General features: G+C 43.3%; 1 protein-coding gene across 1 annotated transcript in view; it reads right to left on the bottom strand.

Moving 5' to 3' along the window:
* The window catches only part of TBCD (tubulin folding cofactor D), a 477,889-nt gene that overhangs the window by 218,190 nt on the left and 240,602 nt on the right, over nt 1–19,097 (bottom strand). The window lies entirely within an intron of this gene.

Below are 19,097 nucleotides of genomic sequence, written 5' to 3'. Positions count from 1 at the left end.
AATCGATTCATAAATTTAGTCCATTCAGTATATTTCTAAATATCAAAAACTATTCTCCAAGGTTTGCTCCACTGATTATAGACTGAAAATAACTAACTCAAAGCATATACACTGTAATATATAAATATATTTAACTGTAATTAGATTACTCTGAATGTATGTTTCAGACAAACTTCTGCTGAAAAGTTTCAAGAGTATACATAAACAAATCATGTATAGTCACTTCTAAAACATGACAACACTGAAGTTTTTCATCTCAATTAGCAACAGCTCAAGACATAGCTTACAGCAATGCTTCGTATTTCCTGCTTCTGCAGGACAGTTTCTTACCCTGAAGCAAGCTATCTGAGACTCTGAGCCTTACCAGCATTCACGCCCTCCTTTACATCTCACCACAAACAACTCAGTACCCTAGGGAAGGTGAAACTGCTTGCACTCCCACACTACATGTACTATAAGCATTGTGTGCTTATGTGTTTAAAGAGTGTGTGTGTGTGGGGGGGGGGTTAACATATGTAGAAGACAGCATTTAGAAATCAGCAATGCAATCAGATGCTTTATAAGATTATTATCCAGCACTTTTTGTTTTGCTTTTAGAGATATCAAAGTAAACCAATTAAATCAGGTCATAAAATCTACCTATTAAGTGATAACTAGTGCATAATGAGAGCTTCACAAACTTCTATATACTGTACCAAGATTTCTTAAGTTTGCTGAAAGCAGTAGTGCTTCCTACTTTGGAATCTAGCTCATGCCTTTCCAGTAGTTCAAGGCAATTTACCACCAGGGTACAGCGGGCATTTTCCTGCCCCCAGAGGGCATACAATCTTACATTTATACCTGAGGCAATGGAGAGAAATCACAAGGAGCATCAATGGGAAGTAAATGGCTAATTTACTTGAGGACAGACTTTTGCCCAATAGTGATTTTTTTAGAAAAAGGATGAGAAGCCTTGTGGACCTTGAAAGCGTAAGAGATGCTTGATTTTGGTCATTCTGATATATGAAGTAGAAGTGAATGAGAGTTTGGGGTGTATATCGAGTACCGTTGGCAGACCCTTAAAACCAGCAACAGAAAAGTCAGCTTTCACCAACAGCTCCCAGCTCCACAATCCCAGTGATCTCTCGCTCTCCCTTTTCCTTCCCTCCTCCCAGGATTTGGATCTAGCTCATGCCTTTAAAGTAGCTCAAGGCGATTTACCATCAAGTACAATGGACATTTTTCTGCCCCAAAAGGCTTACAATCTTCCCCCTCCCAAAGTCCAGCATCTCTCACTCTCACCACCCCCCCCCCCCCCCTTGGACTGGCATCTCTCATTCCCGCCTTCCCCTCATGGCACACCAACCTTGCTCATGGGCAGTAGCACTGAAACCTGCTGCCTGAGACAGCACAAGGCCTTCCTTCTGCTGCATCCAAAAGCAAGGTATATGGGCCACAGGGAAGAGTGACAGATGCTGAGGCGGGGGGTGGTCAGGAAGGAAAGAAAAAGAGATACTGGGACTTGTGGAGGAAGGAGGCAGAGGGAGAAATACTGGCCCCACAGGTGGGGAGGAAAGAAGGGACATAAGAAGAAAGGGCGACACTTGGTGGACTCACAAGGAAGGGGTCAGATTGGAGGGAAGAGAAATGGAGGGTTCATGGCCCTGGAATGAGTGATGTGGGGAACAAAAGAGAAGGAAAACAGATGTTGGCACTGAGGAGGGGGATAATAGGGAAGGCAGACAGATAGAGAGATGCTGGCCCTGGGGGTAGGCGGTTGCAGGAAGAAGGGAAGAGTGGGGCAGGATATAGAGATAGAGGAGGGATAGGAACACAGAGAGGCGATACTGAACATGGCAAAAATAAAGATACAGAGAGGACAGATGCTCAAATGATGAGAAGACAGGGACAAACAGGGAGATGCTGGACAAGGCAGATATGGATGCAGAGGAAAGATGAATGATGAACAAGGAGGCCCTAGCAAAAAAGTTAAGAGACGACAGAGGAAAGCAGAAACCAGAGACTAGGCCAACATGATTAGAAAAATAAAAATGACCAGACAACAAAGGAACCCTTTTATTAAGCCTAGTGTGCGCTAACGGACATTAGTATATGCTGGTGCCACATGGCCTATAGGTATAAAACAAGACATGCTGCATTAAGTATGTATTAATTCCGTTAGTGCACGGTAAGCTTTAATAAAAGGGCCCAAAATTTCTATCTACTGATTAGAATGTCAGTTTTTGGAATGTACATCTGCCTGAACTTGTTTTAGACATGGCTTGGGCCCGCAAGAAAAACCTCACTCATTGGGTGAGAAGGGCTAGGCTGGGATGGAAAGGAAGGAGTGGGTGGGAGGAGGAAGAGTTTTCTCGTTCTAAAAGCTGAGCACATTAAACTGATGAAAACAGGGCAGCACTGCCCGGATAATAATAGAATTGATCAATCATATATTTTGTCTCATTGAAGGTATAGAACAATGCTGTTATTAGTGGCTAGTCCAAAATTGATGTGCTCTATTCTCTTACATACAGAATACAGGCTGCAGGTGCTTCCTTAATTCATTCTGAATTTTCATGATAGTTTTCTGTATTTTCATCAATCTTTCAAGAATGTCCTATCAATTATCCGCTGTGAATTGTATTAGGAAGTTGCTCAATAAAAAGTATTCTGAAAAAGAAAAAAACATTAGCCTGTTCTGCTATGTAAAGTTGCCATTGGGCAAAGTGCTTCTGTCATTAGGCGTGTTTTATCAGTTCTATGTAGATGATGTGCAACGTTTTCTTCCAATACTGTCCTGGGGAATAGGTTGGATTCTCAGTTAACTGGATATATGGCGCCAGTGAAGCAATGGATGACTGCAAATGTCTTGTTTTGAATGTGTCTAAAACAGAAATAATGATTGTAGGCGTTAGAGGAGAATTAGAGGAGTGGCTGGAGAAAGTTTGTTTGGGTGATATATGTGGTCCTGTTAGGAAAGAAATGAATCTCTTGGGAGTAATTGTGGATAATAAACTTATGTTCAGGCCTCAGGTTGCTAATGTAGTCTGAACGGCTTTTAAGTACTTACATATGTTATATAAATTGAAACATGATATCTTTGCATGACTTTAGAAGTGTAGTTCAAAGTATGATTTTAGTGTGGCTGGACTACTGCAATGCCCTGTACACTGACATCCCAATGTACAGGGCATTGCAGTACATCCTGTCATCTTTGCGTATCAGGGCATTGCAAGTGGTCCAGAAAGCGACTGTTCAAGTAATAGTGGGTATGTCTAAATTCTCTCACGTGACACCTGTTCTCAAACAACTACACTGAATTCAATTCAAGGTGATGATCGTACATCAGACTTTATTTGCTGATTATCCATTCTATTTAAAGAAAGTCTTGAATGTTTATCAACCAAGACAGGCACTGCGGTCAGAAACTGCCATGCGGCTTTTCACCAATGTAGTAGTACAGACACGCTATGCAGATATATGGGCTTCAGCTTTTGTTTCAGCTGGAATTTCCTTAAGGAATGCATTGTCTGGTCAGCTTCGCCACTGTAGTAACATCTCACAGTTTAAAAAACTCCTGAAGATGCAACTTTTTGTGACTATTTTTCTGATTGCACAGACTTATTTTCTACCAGTGATTCCATAGTAATATGAGGTTAGTATTAGTAGAATGTATTTTTTATATGAATTGCATATTGTTTTAATTATGTATGTTTTTATAGAAACCACCTAGGATATAAGTGGTTTACAAATTTTTTAAATAAATAAATAACATATAATAACATACATGGGACAGTTTTTTTTCTTCTGAGATGGCACTTGTAGTGCGGACAATTGGTTATAGATGGGCAGAGAAGAAGGTGCAAAAGCTGATGTAGCAAGGGACCTTGGGTGGAGAAGATGTCAGGGTTTTCTCTGTCAAAAATTTGGCAACTGTAAAGTGAAGACAAGTGTGAGTGTTTGAAAGGAAAAGATAACAGGTTTCTTGAAGGGGCTTTGATAGTTTACAATGAGAATGGGTTGAAGAGTGGAGTCGAATGTCCAAGTACGTATCATACAGTTGTGAGAAGTTGAGTGAGAGGAGAGGGGAGAAAATTAGAGACAGTGCAAAAAAGAGTTAATAATATTGAGACAATATGTTCTATATATACACAATGTTCTTTTGAATTGCAATGCTTGAAGAGGTGGTTCTGTGGGAAGGGGAGGAGCAGTGCACATCCCACACTGTGGATAATTCAAAGCCAAGTGGAGGGGTTCAATTAGGGGAGAGGAGATAGAGATGAAAAGAGGATCAAGGTTAGGAAACGAGAAGAACTGTAGAAGGTGGGAGTTGAAAGATAGTAATAAGAAAAGGTTTTAGCATAGAATATGTAAGATATGACGGGACCTGGGTAGACAGCACATGCAGGAAGGGAGGCAGAGTGGAGGCTGGGCACCCTGCATCCAATTCATAATTTGGTATATCAAGGAATGGTATTTATGGGTAAGGAAGAGGTAGCATGTGATGTAAATAGCATCATGGAATGTTACAGGTATAGGGTCACCAAGCACTATAAGGGAGTCAATATTCAGCTGGCGGTAGTAAGCATTTTGCTGACCGCTGCTGGAGTTATTCCCAGATGTTCAATGCTGGGCCATAGCTGGTTAAGCTGAGATCCAGAACTTAAACCGGCCATGGGTTGCCGCATAAAGATAGGACTGTGTTTTATGTGTTCTCATTTATGTGGTCAGTTAAGTGCTTAATATCGGCATTTGACCAACCAAGGGCTGATTCCGTCCCTGGAATGCCCCCAAAATAGCCACCTTTCATTTAGGTGCTAACTGCTAATTTTTAGCCACGATAGCCAGTTAAGTGCTGCTGAAAAATCGTTGATAGCCCTGAACAAATGATTTCTGGCCGGTTAAATCATTTTGAATATTGATCAGAAGATATTTAAGAGAACTGAGACATCAAAAGATTCAAATAGCTTGTTTACAAGAAACCTGGCTAAAATGAAAAATATTTTTAAAAACTGCACAGATACTGGGTAGGTGTCTTCTTTGCTTCCTCTAACTGGACTATTAGGAAAACCCTTAAAGGACACAGTGACAAAAGAAGAATCTGATGCACAGGGTAGATACCTCTAATTAGGAATGAAAATCCATGGTAAAGAGTGGGTTCTGACAAATGTATATGCCCCAAATCTAAATGGAAAATCTTTTATGAAGCTGTTGCCATACCTATTATTATGATGAGGGATTTTAATATGGTAATGGGCAATATCTTGGACAGGATATCCACAAAGGGTGACAAGACCCTTGTACCTCCAGATTCTATATAGCACGCCTAGAGATCCACGCTGAAATCCAAGCGGATTCTATAACAATGTTCGTAAATTAACAAGCTAATGAGTGCTAATAACAGCTCTTAACATGCAATAATGAGCACTAATTGGCACTGATTAGAATTAACACACATAACTCGTTAAGCATATTCTGTAACAAAGTACGCTGAATTTCTCACGTGCGCAGACAAAAAGGGACATGGTTCTGGGCGGTGAAATGGGCATTTTGAAATTTACGCACACAGTTATAGAATATGGCCCAATGTGCGTAAATCTACTTGCCAGGATTTATACACATTTTCATTGATATAAATGGATGTGCATAGTTTTAGGTGCTGAGATATCAACTAAGCATCTATATTAATAAATCCCACCTTGAACGTTCTGAAGCTCACTCCAAGGCAGAGAAGCTCACTCCAAGGCAGAGAAGCACAAAAATCCTGTAGTCTTCATAGGCTAGGACCAGTCACCCTCACTCATAGACCCGCCCTCAATGACGTCAGAAGAAGGCGGAACACAGCGAAGGGAAGGCTAGAGACGTCGGAGCGCCCCCTCCTTCCCTGACGCTGCGCTGCCGGAACCGCCACCACGGAGGTAAATTAAAAAAAAAAAAAAAAAAAGAAAAGGGATGTTGGGGGGATAGAAGAGGGTGGGCAGCAAAGTTGAACACTGGGAGCAGGAGGGCAGGGGAAAAACGACAGCATGGATGCGAAGAGGGGGGGGGGGAAGAAGAGGGCGGGCCAGGCTGGGACATGGGACAGAGAGGAGCATGGATGTGAGGGGGGGTCATGGAAGGAAGAGAGGGGAATTACAGGAAAAGGAAGAATGGAGGGGGCAGGGGACAGAGGAGCATGGATGGGCATGGATTGGAAGGGCAGGACTCAGGGAGAGGGGAATTGCTGGATAGGGATGAATGGAGGGGACAGATGGGCATGGATGGATATGGATTGCAGGGCAGGCCTCAGGCAGAGAGGGGAAATGCTGGATAGGGAAAAATGGAGGGGCCAGGTGACAGAGGAGCATGGATGGGCATGGATTGGAAGGGCAGGACTCAGGGAGAGGGGAATTGCTGGATAGGGATGAATGGAGGGGACAGATGGGCATGGATGGATATGGATTGCAGGGCAGGCCTCAGGCAGAGAGGGGAAATGCTGGATAGGGAAAAATGGAGGGGCCAGGTGACAGATGAGCATGGATGGGCATGGATTGGAAGGGCAGGACTCAGGGAGAGGGGAATTGCTGGATAGGGATGAATGGAGGGGACAGATGGGCATGGATGGATATGGATTGCAGGGCAGGCCTCAGGCAGAGAGGGGAAATGCTGGATAGGGAAAAATGGAGGGGCCAGGTGACAGATGAGCATGGATGGGCATGGATTGGAAGGGCAGGACTCAGGGAGAGGGGAATTGCTGGATAGGGATGAATGGAGGGGACAGATGGGCATGGATGGATATGAATTGCAGGGCAGGCCTCAGGCAGAGAGGGGAAATGCTGGATAGGGAAAAATGGAGGGGCCAGGTGACAGAGGTGCATGGATGGACATGGATTGGAAGGGCAGGACTCAGGGAGAGGGGAATTGCTGGATAGGGATGAATGGAGGGGACAGATGGGCATGGATGGATATGGATTGCAGGGCAGGCCTCAGGCAGAGAGGGGAAATGCTGGATAGGGATGAATGGAGGGGGCAGGTGACAGAGGATTATGGATGGACATGGATTGGAAGGGCAGGACAGGGAGAGGGGAATTGCTGGATAGGGATGAATGGAGGGGACAGATGGGCATGGATGGATATGGATTGCAGGGCAGGCCTCAGGCAGAGAGGGGAAATGCTGGATAGGGATGAATGGAGGGGGCAGGTGACAGAGAAACATGGATGGCCATGGATTGGGAGGGCAGGGCTCAGGGAGATAGGGGAATTGCTGGAAAAGGATGAATGGAGGGGGCAGGGGACAGATGGCCATGGATTGGGAGGGCACGGCTCACACTCTCTCTCTCATATACAATGTCTTTCTGACTCTCACTCTCACACACTCTGTCTCACACTGTATCACATTCACTCTCTATGTGCCACACAGTCACTCACACACTCGCTTGGTCTCATACACTCACTCTCACAGAGAATCTGTGTCTCACACACACTCTCTCTCTCTTGCCCACACACACACACTCTCTCTCACACTGTGTCTCACATACACACTTGCACACACTCATTCTCACACACACACTCTCTCACAAACACACTCACACCCAGACTCACTCTCTCTCTCACACACTCACACTTTCACTCTGACTCTCAAATAGTCACTCTCACATACACTCTCCCAAACATACACACTCCAAGGAAAACCTTGCTAGCGCCCGTTTCATTTGTGTCAGAAACGGGCCTTTTTTACTAGTCTGTACATAAAACGCTACTTCAACATTCTGAAGACAACCTGCTGAAGCCATCTGCAAAATCCCTAAACAGTTCGTAAGTTCATGGTGGTGAAGCCATCCAACTCACCATGTCTCTCTGCCTCGCCCTCGAGGGCGGAACACAGAGAGTAAAGGGATCCATAAAGGCACCCCTACCAACTGGCAACCCCCTCCAACAAACAACGACCCAGGCAGGGGGAGTGTTTCCGTACTCCTCCCCCTGCCTAGGAATCGCTACAGACTGCTGGCAAACTCCGCAACCACACGACCACAAAAGCCACCCGCCCCCCCCCCCCACACACACACACACAAACACACACACACACAAACACACGCAAACACACACACAAACACGCAAACACACACAGAAATACACACACAAACACACACACACACACATAAACGCACACACACACAAACACACACACACACACACACATAAACACACACACAAACACATACATAAACGCACACACACACAAACACATACACACAAACACACACACACACACAAACACATACACACACAAACACACACACACACAGAAACACACACACACACAAACACATACACACACAAACACACACACACGCAAACACACACGCAAACGCACACAAACACACACACAGAAACACAAACACACACACAAACGCACACACACACACACACACACACAAAAACATATACACAAACACAAACACACAAAAACACACACACACACACACAAACAGCCTCGACGGTGCACCTCTAAGTGCCCCCCCGCTGCATCGCCACAACAACCCGTGCAACAGGGCATCAGAAAGCCCCTACCCCCCTTGCCGCATCAGCCAACCCCTCCCCTGCCGCTTCACCAAGCCCTTCCCCCCCACATCGACCGCCTCGCCACCCGCGACCGCTAATACAAACTCTGTCCGGCGGCTGCTGCTGCTTCTATTCAGCAGCAGCAGCCCGTACATAAAGAAAACAAAAAAAAAATATCAACCTCCTAAAACGCACCTCCATGGAGAACCATCTCACATTGGCTGACGTCTCTGCAGCCGCTCCTCCTCTCCCCTCAACGTCAGTGCCCCTGCCGGAAGACCCCGGAGAAATGCCGAGAGGTCAGAGGGGAGAGGAGGAGCGCATACTGAGACTTCAGCCAATGTGAGATGCTTCTCAACGGAGGTGCGTTTTAGGAGGATTTTTTTTCTTTTTTTTTGTTTTCTTTATGTACAGGCTGCTGCTGCTGAATAGCAGAACCAGCAGCCGCCGGACAGTTTGTATTAGCGGTTGCGGATGGCGAGGGGGTTGATGAGGGGGGGGGGCTTGGTGATGTGCCACGGTGGGGGGGTCGGGTGATGCACGAAGGGGGGGACAAGGGGCTTTCGCTGGACATGGGTGGCTGGAAGGAAGCAGGAGGAGGGGAGGGTCGCTGCACATGGGTGGCTGCAGGGGGGGGCAGGGAACAGGGAGATAGGGATGGGGCTCCACACACCACATGGGTGCCTGCAAGGGGGACAGGGGATACAGGACGGACACTGCAGGGCAGGCAGGGGGACAGAAGGGTTGGTGGTCATCAGGGGGGACAGGTGGGTCGATGAACATGGCTGGCCACAGGGGAGGAACAGGGAAAAAGGAGAGGAGTGTCCTCAGACATGGGTAGCTGCACAGGAGAGGAGGGTCGCTGGACATGGCTGGCTGCAGGGGGGACAGGGGAGGGACGCTGCACATGCGTGCCTGCAGGGGGACAGGAGGGATGCTGAGGGGGGGGGGGCTGAGACCACATGGGTGGCTGCAGGGGGAGCAGGGGAGACAGGAAGGACGCAGCAGGGGGAGAGGAGGATTGATGGGCATGGGTGGCTGCAGGGGGATGCTGGACATGGGTGGCTGCAGGGGGAACACGGGGAGAGGAGGGTCGCTGCACATGCCTGGCTGCAAGGAGGCAGGGGAGAGGGAGGGGGTTCCTCACACCACACACGCAGTCACTCATTCTCTGTCTGCCACATACACTCTCACTCACACACTCACTGTCTTTGTCCCTCTCTCTCACACAGTGTCACACAGAAACACAAACACTGTCTCTCACACACTCTCTCTCTCTCTCGCACAAACACATACACTCTGTCTCTCTCTCTCTCACATGCTCTCTCTGACACACACGCTCCATCTCTCACACACGCTCTTTCTGAAACATACACTCCAAGGAAAATCTTGCTAGCGCCCGTTTCATTTCTAACAGAAACGGGCCTTTTTTACTAGTATTCTATAATTGGCACCTAAATCTAGGCACCAATTATAAAATACGCTTAGTCGAACTGATTTCAGCACCAGTTTTTTAGGCGCCATATATAGAATCTCCCTTTCTGTGCATCGCATGGAATGTTCATTATAATACTAATCAGTTTGCTGTAATACATTTGCATTGGATTCACGGTAGCTGTTAACAGCACACGTTTGAGCCATGAAAAACTCCTTTGTGCATTATTCGCTAAATAACGTTTGATTTAGACTGGCTACAACTAGTCTAAAGCAAATGTTGCAAGCTCAGTAAGCTTTGTACATCAACCCTTACATCAGGCTTTGGGATTATCTTACTTTGTACAAATTACAAATGTACAAATTATTTTTCCAGGTCAAAACTCTTTAGCTGAGATTTATGGTTGTTTATCAAGATGTTTTGAAATTATATTGAACTGGATGAATCTCCATGTTCTCATGCTTAAAGAAAAACCTATGGATAGATGACTGAAGATCTTTAATTCCATAGCCTGACCCAGAAATTGGCAGTAAGGTCTTTCCTTTACAAACTTGCATACACAGTCTTGGAATTGTAGGACTCCAATTTACATCTGAATTTGCAGATTTCTAAACTGGGGAAATTTACATTTAGTATTTTGCAAATGTTTCGCTCTACTCACAATTTTTTTTTGTTTGTTGATCTGCAATAAAATAGCTCATGCCACCATTCTCTCTCATTTGGATTACTGCAACACGTTATATTTAGGCCTTCCTAAAAATGCTCTGGCTAGACTTTAACCCCCTAATTCTATAAGTCTCCAAAAATTGTGCATGCAAATTTGGACATGTGTAATTGAATAGCCAGCTAATTAGTGCCAATAATTCTTTTTTAATAAGTGAAAATGGGAGGGTCATGGGCGTTTCAGGGCAGAGTGTGGGCGTGGATTCAAGTTACACACGCAATTATAGAATAAGGGGGCTCTGCGCCTAACTTTCGTTGGTGCAAATGGACGTGCCTAAATTTACATGTGACCCCTGTGCTTAAGCACTATTCTATAAACCATGCCTATCTTTAGGTGCGGATTATACAATATCGCTTAAGCTGGGGGGGGGGGGTTCCATGCCAATTTTTTAGGCACGATTTATAGAATTCTATACCCAAATGCTTCAAAATATAGCAACAAAAACTTATTTAAGACACAATCTATCTGATAGTTACTCCTTTATTGAAATAACCGCATTGCAGAATTTAAGCTTCTTTGTATTTCCCTTAAAATCTTATATGGTTTGGGACCAGATTACTTATCTTCTTATTTGAGGTCTGAGGAGTAGTCTAGTGGACAGCGCAGTGGACTGTACTTATCTTCCTATTTGAAGCTGATAACTTCTTTTCACTTGATATGATCTGCTCTTAATAAAGTGCAGTCACCTTTTGTTACTGATTTTAGATTGAAAATGATATGCAAAAGATCTTTTAAGGGAAAGGCACCAGTGTTGGAAGGCTTTAACTGTAATGCATGTGGAGTGCAATTACTTAAAATTTTGTAAAATTTTAAAAACTTGGGGCCCTGTTTACTAAGTAGTGCTAAGGGCGCGCTGGCGTTTTTAGCACGCACTAAAAATGCTAGTGCACCTTAGTAAACAGGATCCTTGGTTATTTGCTAAATATTTAGTAGAGTCTTTCTCAGTGGTGTGCTGGTAAATGTTTAACAACAGGCTCTCTCCCCGGTCCCCCTCTGCGTCCCCCCCCCCCCCCAAATTGCAGAGCTGGCTATAGCCGGGGAGAGAGCCTTGGGGGGGGGGGGGGGGGTGGCAATGCATTACTCCAGGAAAAAAAAATGATCCCAGGTTCCAATCTAATTCATGTTTAATGTGCGATAAAATGCCATAAATAAGTAAATAAATATAAACTTTTAATGTTGAGCACCTGATTCTCAAAGTGAACATATTCCAAACACTATAATGAAAATAAAATTATTTTTTTTCTACCTTTGTTGTCTGGTGACTGTTTTTCTGATCATGCTGGCCCAGTATCCGATTCTGCTGCTATCTGTCCTCTTAACTCCGTTTCCAGGGCTTCCTTTCCATTTATTTCTTTCCTTTGCTCCTTTATTCTTCATTTCTGGTCCTCTGCTTCTGCCAATTTTCTTCATCCATGTGCAGTTTTTCTCTTCCTTTTCCCTCATCTCATCTCCTTCCTCACTCTTCCCTCCCCTCCATCCATGTCCAGCATTTCTTCTCTTTTCCCTCCTCTCCCCTGCCCTCCATCTACCCATGTCCAGCGACCCTTCTCTCCCCCTGCCCTCCATTCACCCATGTTCAGTGACCCTTCTCAACCCCTGCCCTGCATGCACCCATACCCAGTGACCCTCCTCTCCCCTGCCCTCCATCTACCCATGTACAGTGACCCTCCTGTCCCCTGCCCTCCATGCACCCATACCCAGTGACCTTCCTCTCCCCTGCCCTCCATCTACCCATGTCCAGCAGTGACCCTCCTCTCCCCTGGCCTCCATCCACCCATGTCCAGTGACCCTCCTCTCCCCTGCCCTCCATCCACCCATGTCCAGCAGTGACCCTCCTCTCCCTTGCCCTCCATCCACCATGTCCAGCAGTGACCCTCCTCTCCCCTGCCCTCCATCCACCCATGTCCAGCAGTGACCCTCCTCTCCCCTGCCCTCCATCCACCCATTTCCAGTGACCCTCCTGTCCCCTGCCCTGCCCTGCGACCTATACCCAGCGACCCTTCTCTCCCCTCCCCTCCATCCACAAATGCCAGGCGACTCCCTTCTCTCCCCTGCAACCCCCTCCCGAGTTGTTCGGCGAATTCTCCTCGCTCCCTCCAGATCCAGTCCCGGTCCCTGTCAGCGACCTGACGAATTCTTCGGGGCAGGCAATCTTGCCTGCCCGCTGCAAGCACTGACTCTCCCCCACTGGTGCTGCAGGTTCGCGCTTCAAAATGGCCGCCGAGACTTCCAAGGGCGGCCTCCAAGACTTCAGCAGAAGTCTCATGAGGCCGCCTCTGGAAGTCTCGGTGGCCATTTTTAAAGCGCGAACCTGCAGCGCCAGCGGGAGAGAGTCCGCGTTTGCAGCGGGCAGGCAAAACTGCCTGCCGCGAAGAATTCGTCAGGTCGCTGACGTGAGGGACAAGGACAGGGACCAGATCCAGAGGGAGGGAGTGAGGGAGGAGAGCCGGCTCGCAAGAGCCGAGCAAAGTTAACAACCGGCTCTTGCGAGCCGGTGCGAGCCAGCTCCAGCACACCACTGGTCTTTCTGATTTCCTGTTTGGAATTATATATGAAATGATTTTGTTTCATCAATGTATTTTTAACTGTAAATCACTTTGAGCTAACAGTATAGGTGACATAAAAGTTTTGATTGTAAATTAGATCAGGTGGGATTCGTCAGAGTGCTACACAGTTCAAAGAGTGAATTCTATAGAGCTCATGGCATTCTGGCTCTTAGACATCAGTTGTGATGTCAAAAAGGTTTTTGACCACATTAACTTGGACTTTTTGCTTGCTGCTATGACTACATTTGGTTTTGAAGGATTTGTTGTACAGACGATGCATGCCCTATACAGTATTTGTTTGTTTGTTACATTTGTATCCCACCTTTTCCCCACTTATTAGTAGACTCAAAGTGGCTTACATAGTTCTGGAGAGGTGGTTACAGACTCCGGTGTGAACAAATACAGTATAGGGGTACTATTACAGTGACAAGTACAGTAAAGAAGTATCGGTAAATAGGTTGGGGTGATTCAGACAAAATGTTAGGGTGTGATCATGCATCGGGGTTGAAAACTGTCCGTTTCCTGATTAAAATGCCATATTTCATTATTCGGTGTTTATGTCAGTTACTGTGGGGTATGCCTTCTTGAACAGGTGAGTTTTTCGTTTTTTTCGGAATTCTAGATGATTATTCGTAGATTTCAGGTGTTTTGGTAGAGAATTCCAGAGCTATGTGCATATGTAAGAGAAACTTGACGCATATATTGATTTATACTTCAGGCTTTTACAACTTGGGAAGTGAAGAGTTAAGTACATTCTGGCTGATTCAATTGTGTTTCTAATTGGTAAGTCGATTAGTTCAGACATAAGCCGCATTGAGCCTGTCATGAGTGGGAAAGCGCGGGGTATAAATGTAACAAAAAATATATATAGCTCGGGGCTAGACCATGTATTATTCTGTGAACAAAGGTACAAATCTTGAAAGCGATAAGTTCCTTGATTGGTAGCCAGTGTAGTTTTTCCCGGAGGGGTTTTGGGCTTTCCCAATAGAATCAGTATTAGTGAATAGAGTAGCTTCCTCCACATTTGAGTTAACTGGACAGTCACAGGCAACTCAGGAGGATCCATGATCTGAATAAGCACCCCACCCTAACACACAGTACTGCTTGAAACACAATTGTGTTGGTGACTCAGCTTTGGGGTGTGTTTTGAATGGAAGTTAAGTACTGCTTTTCTTACCTCTCCTTTTTTATAAAATGAAAATACTTATATAAAAATGATGGCACTTGATCTTTCTTAAACCCATTTAACAAACTAATCACCCCACCTGACTTTATAGAAATGTTTATCACTTAACTTCTCTATCTACCAACAAACATTCTAGCTGATCAGGAACAATGTATATTTGCAGATTGCTTGTAATAGTTTTTTTCTTTTTCAGTTATTTTCTCTTTTTTTTTTCTCCAATAATGTGATCTTGAATGTTTCTTGCTTGTTTACATTTAAATGTATGTAAGAATTTTAAAATGCAAATTAAAAAAAAATGATGGCACAGACATTATGAGGTGTGAGTAGAGTTATCTTTGGACATATTTATAAGGACATGATTACAACTCAGGGTATTACCTAGAGGCTTGAACTCAAAATCTCTGAGACAAACATGAAGCAGATTGTATTTTCATGCCTTGCCTTTTGGCCTTGAAAATCTACACAATAAATAGAATACAACATATAAAATAGAAATCAAGCAGAAATAAAATAAACATACAATTCAATTTAAAAGCTCGGTTATATTAAATGCCACCAAGGGAGGGGCCCATGAAGGCAAAAGTGTATAGGGCCCACAAAAGTCATAATGTGGCCCTGCCTATAACAATACCATCCTTAGTGACTATAGCATCCAATGTAAGTGCACGATGAGAAGGGGATGAGGGGCTAAAGCAATAATATGAATTTTGGTCTCTGACTCCCTCGAACTCCATGCTTACAGCCCTAGGCTAGATTTATCTCAGCTCTTGATCTTACCCTCTGAACAAGGAGACACAAGTTTGAGGGCCTTTTCCTTTGACTTGATCACCTAAAGTCAGTGCAGCTCTAAGGACTCCAAGTCGAATCTTCAATGCCCATTTTGATGAGCAAGATTTTGTTCCCCAGAAAATTGGAAAAGATGATGACTCAGGCAATAAGTGTATCACTAAAGCATCATGACTTTATTACAGATTTTTGTAGCAAACTTCATGAGGATCAGTGATACATATCTTTTGTTTGCTCTGGGGAAGAAATCTGAAGCTTATCAATGAGGCAAAATTACATTAAAAAAAATATATATATTCAAAAATGACCAAAGAGGTGAAAACATTTGGCCAGGTGAACTGCTGAAAAGAAAAGCTATGGTTCAACCCAGTGAAATGATGAAAAGTAAAGAAAAACATTCAAAAGTGATAAAATACACTACTAGTGTGATCTAATGGAGTATAGCCAAAAAGTCTTCATTAAAGATGCTGGCGCTGCAGAAGAAAAAATACTTCCTACTATCCTGGAGGGGGAATAACTGAACTGAAGGAAGCTGCAGGACTTCCGCAGTGTAAGTACTACCATTCATAAGCAATGAAAGAACTTTAGGCCCTATTTTTTTAACCCTAGAATAATTCAACTGCTCAGTGTTGAGAATGATTACATGAACCATATTGTGAGATTCTGTGAACTGTTCACCTTCAGAGGAGAAAATATTTTATTACAAAAAAAACAGCAATACACCTATGTTAATGAACACTGAAAATAAGCTTTAAGAATAAAAATACATGCCATATACAAATAGCATTACATTTAAAATATCTTACAGTCTCCTCCTAAAAGTACTTTGAGGTTATGTATACTTCCTAGAATTAAGTGAAGTCAGGAAATACTGTGAAAATACCTGATTATGAATTATGTATCTCATCTAATTAGCTCATAGCATCTATTGCGTCATTGTATGTCTGACAGGATATAAACAAACCCCTAATATTGGGACTAAAACACCAGTTTTATTTTAGTAGTCACTAAACAGACTTCAGAAACCATTCCATAAATTTGTTTTAGAACTCTGGCGTGCTATTCTGGAACTGGGAAAGGCAATGATGCAAGAACTGACCTCTATAGGATAAAATATTATTGGTCTCAGTCAGTTGCTTTCACATAGTGTTCAATTAGCTTCACAGAGATATTCCATCATCTGGAAGTCAGGAGTGGTTAAGAAAAAAATAAAGATGGTGGGGGGAACATTTGGATTTACTGATCTGAATGAGCCATTATATAACAAACAAAGGCACTGAGGGGTGTGGTGATACTTGAAGATGTCACCACACCTAAAACAAATGAAAATTTCAGGGCCTTATAAACACTCCCAATGGATATTTCCTAGTATCACCACACCTTACCCTACAACCTTATTACAGTGATAGAGAATCTTATTATTAATTTCTTTATTCATTTTCATTTAATACAAAGATACAATCTTTGAATAGATACACCAATATTTAAATAATATTCCTCAACTACAAAAATTATATATTGATATAATAAAGTAAAATATTGGTTTTAACAGTCCACAAATAAGGGAGAAAATCCAGCTATATACCAAAGGAAGTTGGTCTAATAATCTTAGTTCTATCAAAAACATTTAAGCAGGAGGTTACCCCTATCAATTAAACCGCTTCACATTTGGTGTTCCTCCTTGTTACTTTGCATATTAAGAAAATTTTGCAACTGTTCTGGTTCAAAGAAAACATATCTCTTGTCTTCAAAAAATAGTAAACACTTGCAAGGAAATCTCAATTGGGAAGAAGCCTTTATCCCAATAGATTCTTGTTTCATGCCCAGAAACTTCTTCCTCCTCTGTTGCGTCCATCTGGAAATGTCTGGGAAAATTGAAACTTTACTTCCCTTAAATTCAGGGTGAATACTCTTGAAATAAAGCCCTAATAAGGCCTCTTTGTCTTGAAGAAATACAAATGAAACCATTAAGGTTGCTCTAGTTTCAATTTCCTCTTTGGATTGTTCCAAAAAGTCCATTATGTCCAATGTTTCTATTAAATTATCCTGTTGTATTGGGACATTTAGTTGTCACTTTGATTTTACATCTAAATAGTCATAGAGAATCTTACTTATGATTTTCTAATTTTCATCTCAATATACCCAGGTCCTTAAACTGCTACCCTAAGTTGCCGAGCTTCCCAGTCACTGAGAAAATGTAGCCATAACTGAGTTTCAGCTATACACATGCACTATAGATGTCTTTTTCCTCCTTTAACAAGGTTGTACCACCTGTGAACACAGCAACTGTCTTATTAACCCTGATATGGACTAAGATCTTATACTGGCTGCAAGATATACACACAGTACTGGATTTAATTTCAGCTAATAAGGTTCCTTTTTATTCCTAAACATTCCCCTGCGTTCCTAGAACTCATATTGTTATAAATCTTAACAAATGTTTTAAACATGAAACATACTATTTTAATAGCATGTTCAGAGAGGATTAATACAGATTTATGTAAAGAATTAAAGTTTTTATTAAGCATAATTTAAACACTAATTTATGTATGAAAAAATATTACTTAGTAATCCTACACACTGTAACCAATTTTGAGCTCTCCTATCACTGTTCAAATTCTACAATAAGGGCCAAATTCAGTAAATGGAGCTGATTTAGGCATGAGGAAAAACCTGTGCTAAGCGCTATTTTACAAAGGGTGCTCCAGACTGGAAGACTGGGCGTCTAAATGGCAGATGACGTTTAATGTTAGCATATGCAAAGTGATGCATGTGGGGAAAAAGGAACCCGAATTATATCTAAGTAATGCAAGGTTCCACATTAGGAGTCACGGTCCAAGAAAGGGATCTAGGTGTTGTCCTTGATGATACGTTGAAACCTTCTGCTCAGTGTGCTGCGGTGGCTAAGAAAGCAAATAGAATGTTAGGTATTATTAGGAAAGGAATGGAAAACAAAAATGGCATTATACCGCCACCTTTGTATCGCTCCATGGTGCGACCACACCTCGAATATAGTGTTCAATTCTGGTCACTGCATCTCAAAAAAGATATAGTGGAATTAGAAAAGGTGTAGATAAAGGGGATGGGATGACTTCCCTATGAGGAAAGGCTAAAGCGGCTATGGCTCTTCAGCTTGGAGAAAAGACAGCTGAGGGGAGATATGATAAAAGGTCTATAAAATAATGAGTGGAGTGGACAGGGTAGACATGAAGCATCTATTCACTCTTTCCAAAAACACTAGGGGGCATTCGATGAAGCTACAAGTAGTAAATTTAAAACAAATCTGAGAATGGTTTTCTTCACTCAATGTATAATTAAACTCTGGAATTCATTGCCAGAGAATGTGGTAAAGGTGGTTAGCTTAGTGGGGTTTAAAAAAGGTTTGGACGGCTTCCTAAAGGAAAAGTTCATAGACAATTATTAAAATGGACTTGGGGAAAACTCCACTGCTTATTTCTGGGATAAGCAGGATAAAATGTTTTGTACTTTTTTGGGATCTTGCCAGGCATTTGTGGCCTGGATTGGCCACTGTTGGAAACAGGATGCTGAGCTTGATAGGCCTTTGGTCTGTCCCAGTATGGCAATACTTATGTACAGAACAGCGCTTAGAGCAGATTCCTGTGCCCGAGGACTTACAGCAGCTGAAACCTGGTGTACATACTGGTGTGCAAGTTCAGCACATAACCTTGGTATTCAGTAACAATGCACCTACGTTATCTGGAACACCCCTGACCATATCTCTCCCATGGCTATGGCCCTTTTTGTGTTGCTCGCAAGACACTGAATGCTTAGCATTACAAAATAGCACGTAGGCATATGCAGGCATAAATCCAAATTAGTGCCAAATAACTCCAATTAACATCAAACAGGAAATCTTCAATTTTTGCTTTCTACGCAAAA

The sequence above is a fragment of the Microcaecilia unicolor genome, chromosome 6 (assembly GCF_901765095.1).
Source record: "Microcaecilia unicolor chromosome 6, aMicUni1.1, whole genome shotgun sequence".
Taxonomy (NCBI): domain Eukaryota; kingdom Metazoa; phylum Chordata; class Amphibia; order Gymnophiona; family Siphonopidae; genus Microcaecilia; species Microcaecilia unicolor.
Note: the sequence above shows the minus strand (reverse complement) of the source record. Positions and strands in the feature narration are given on the sequence as shown.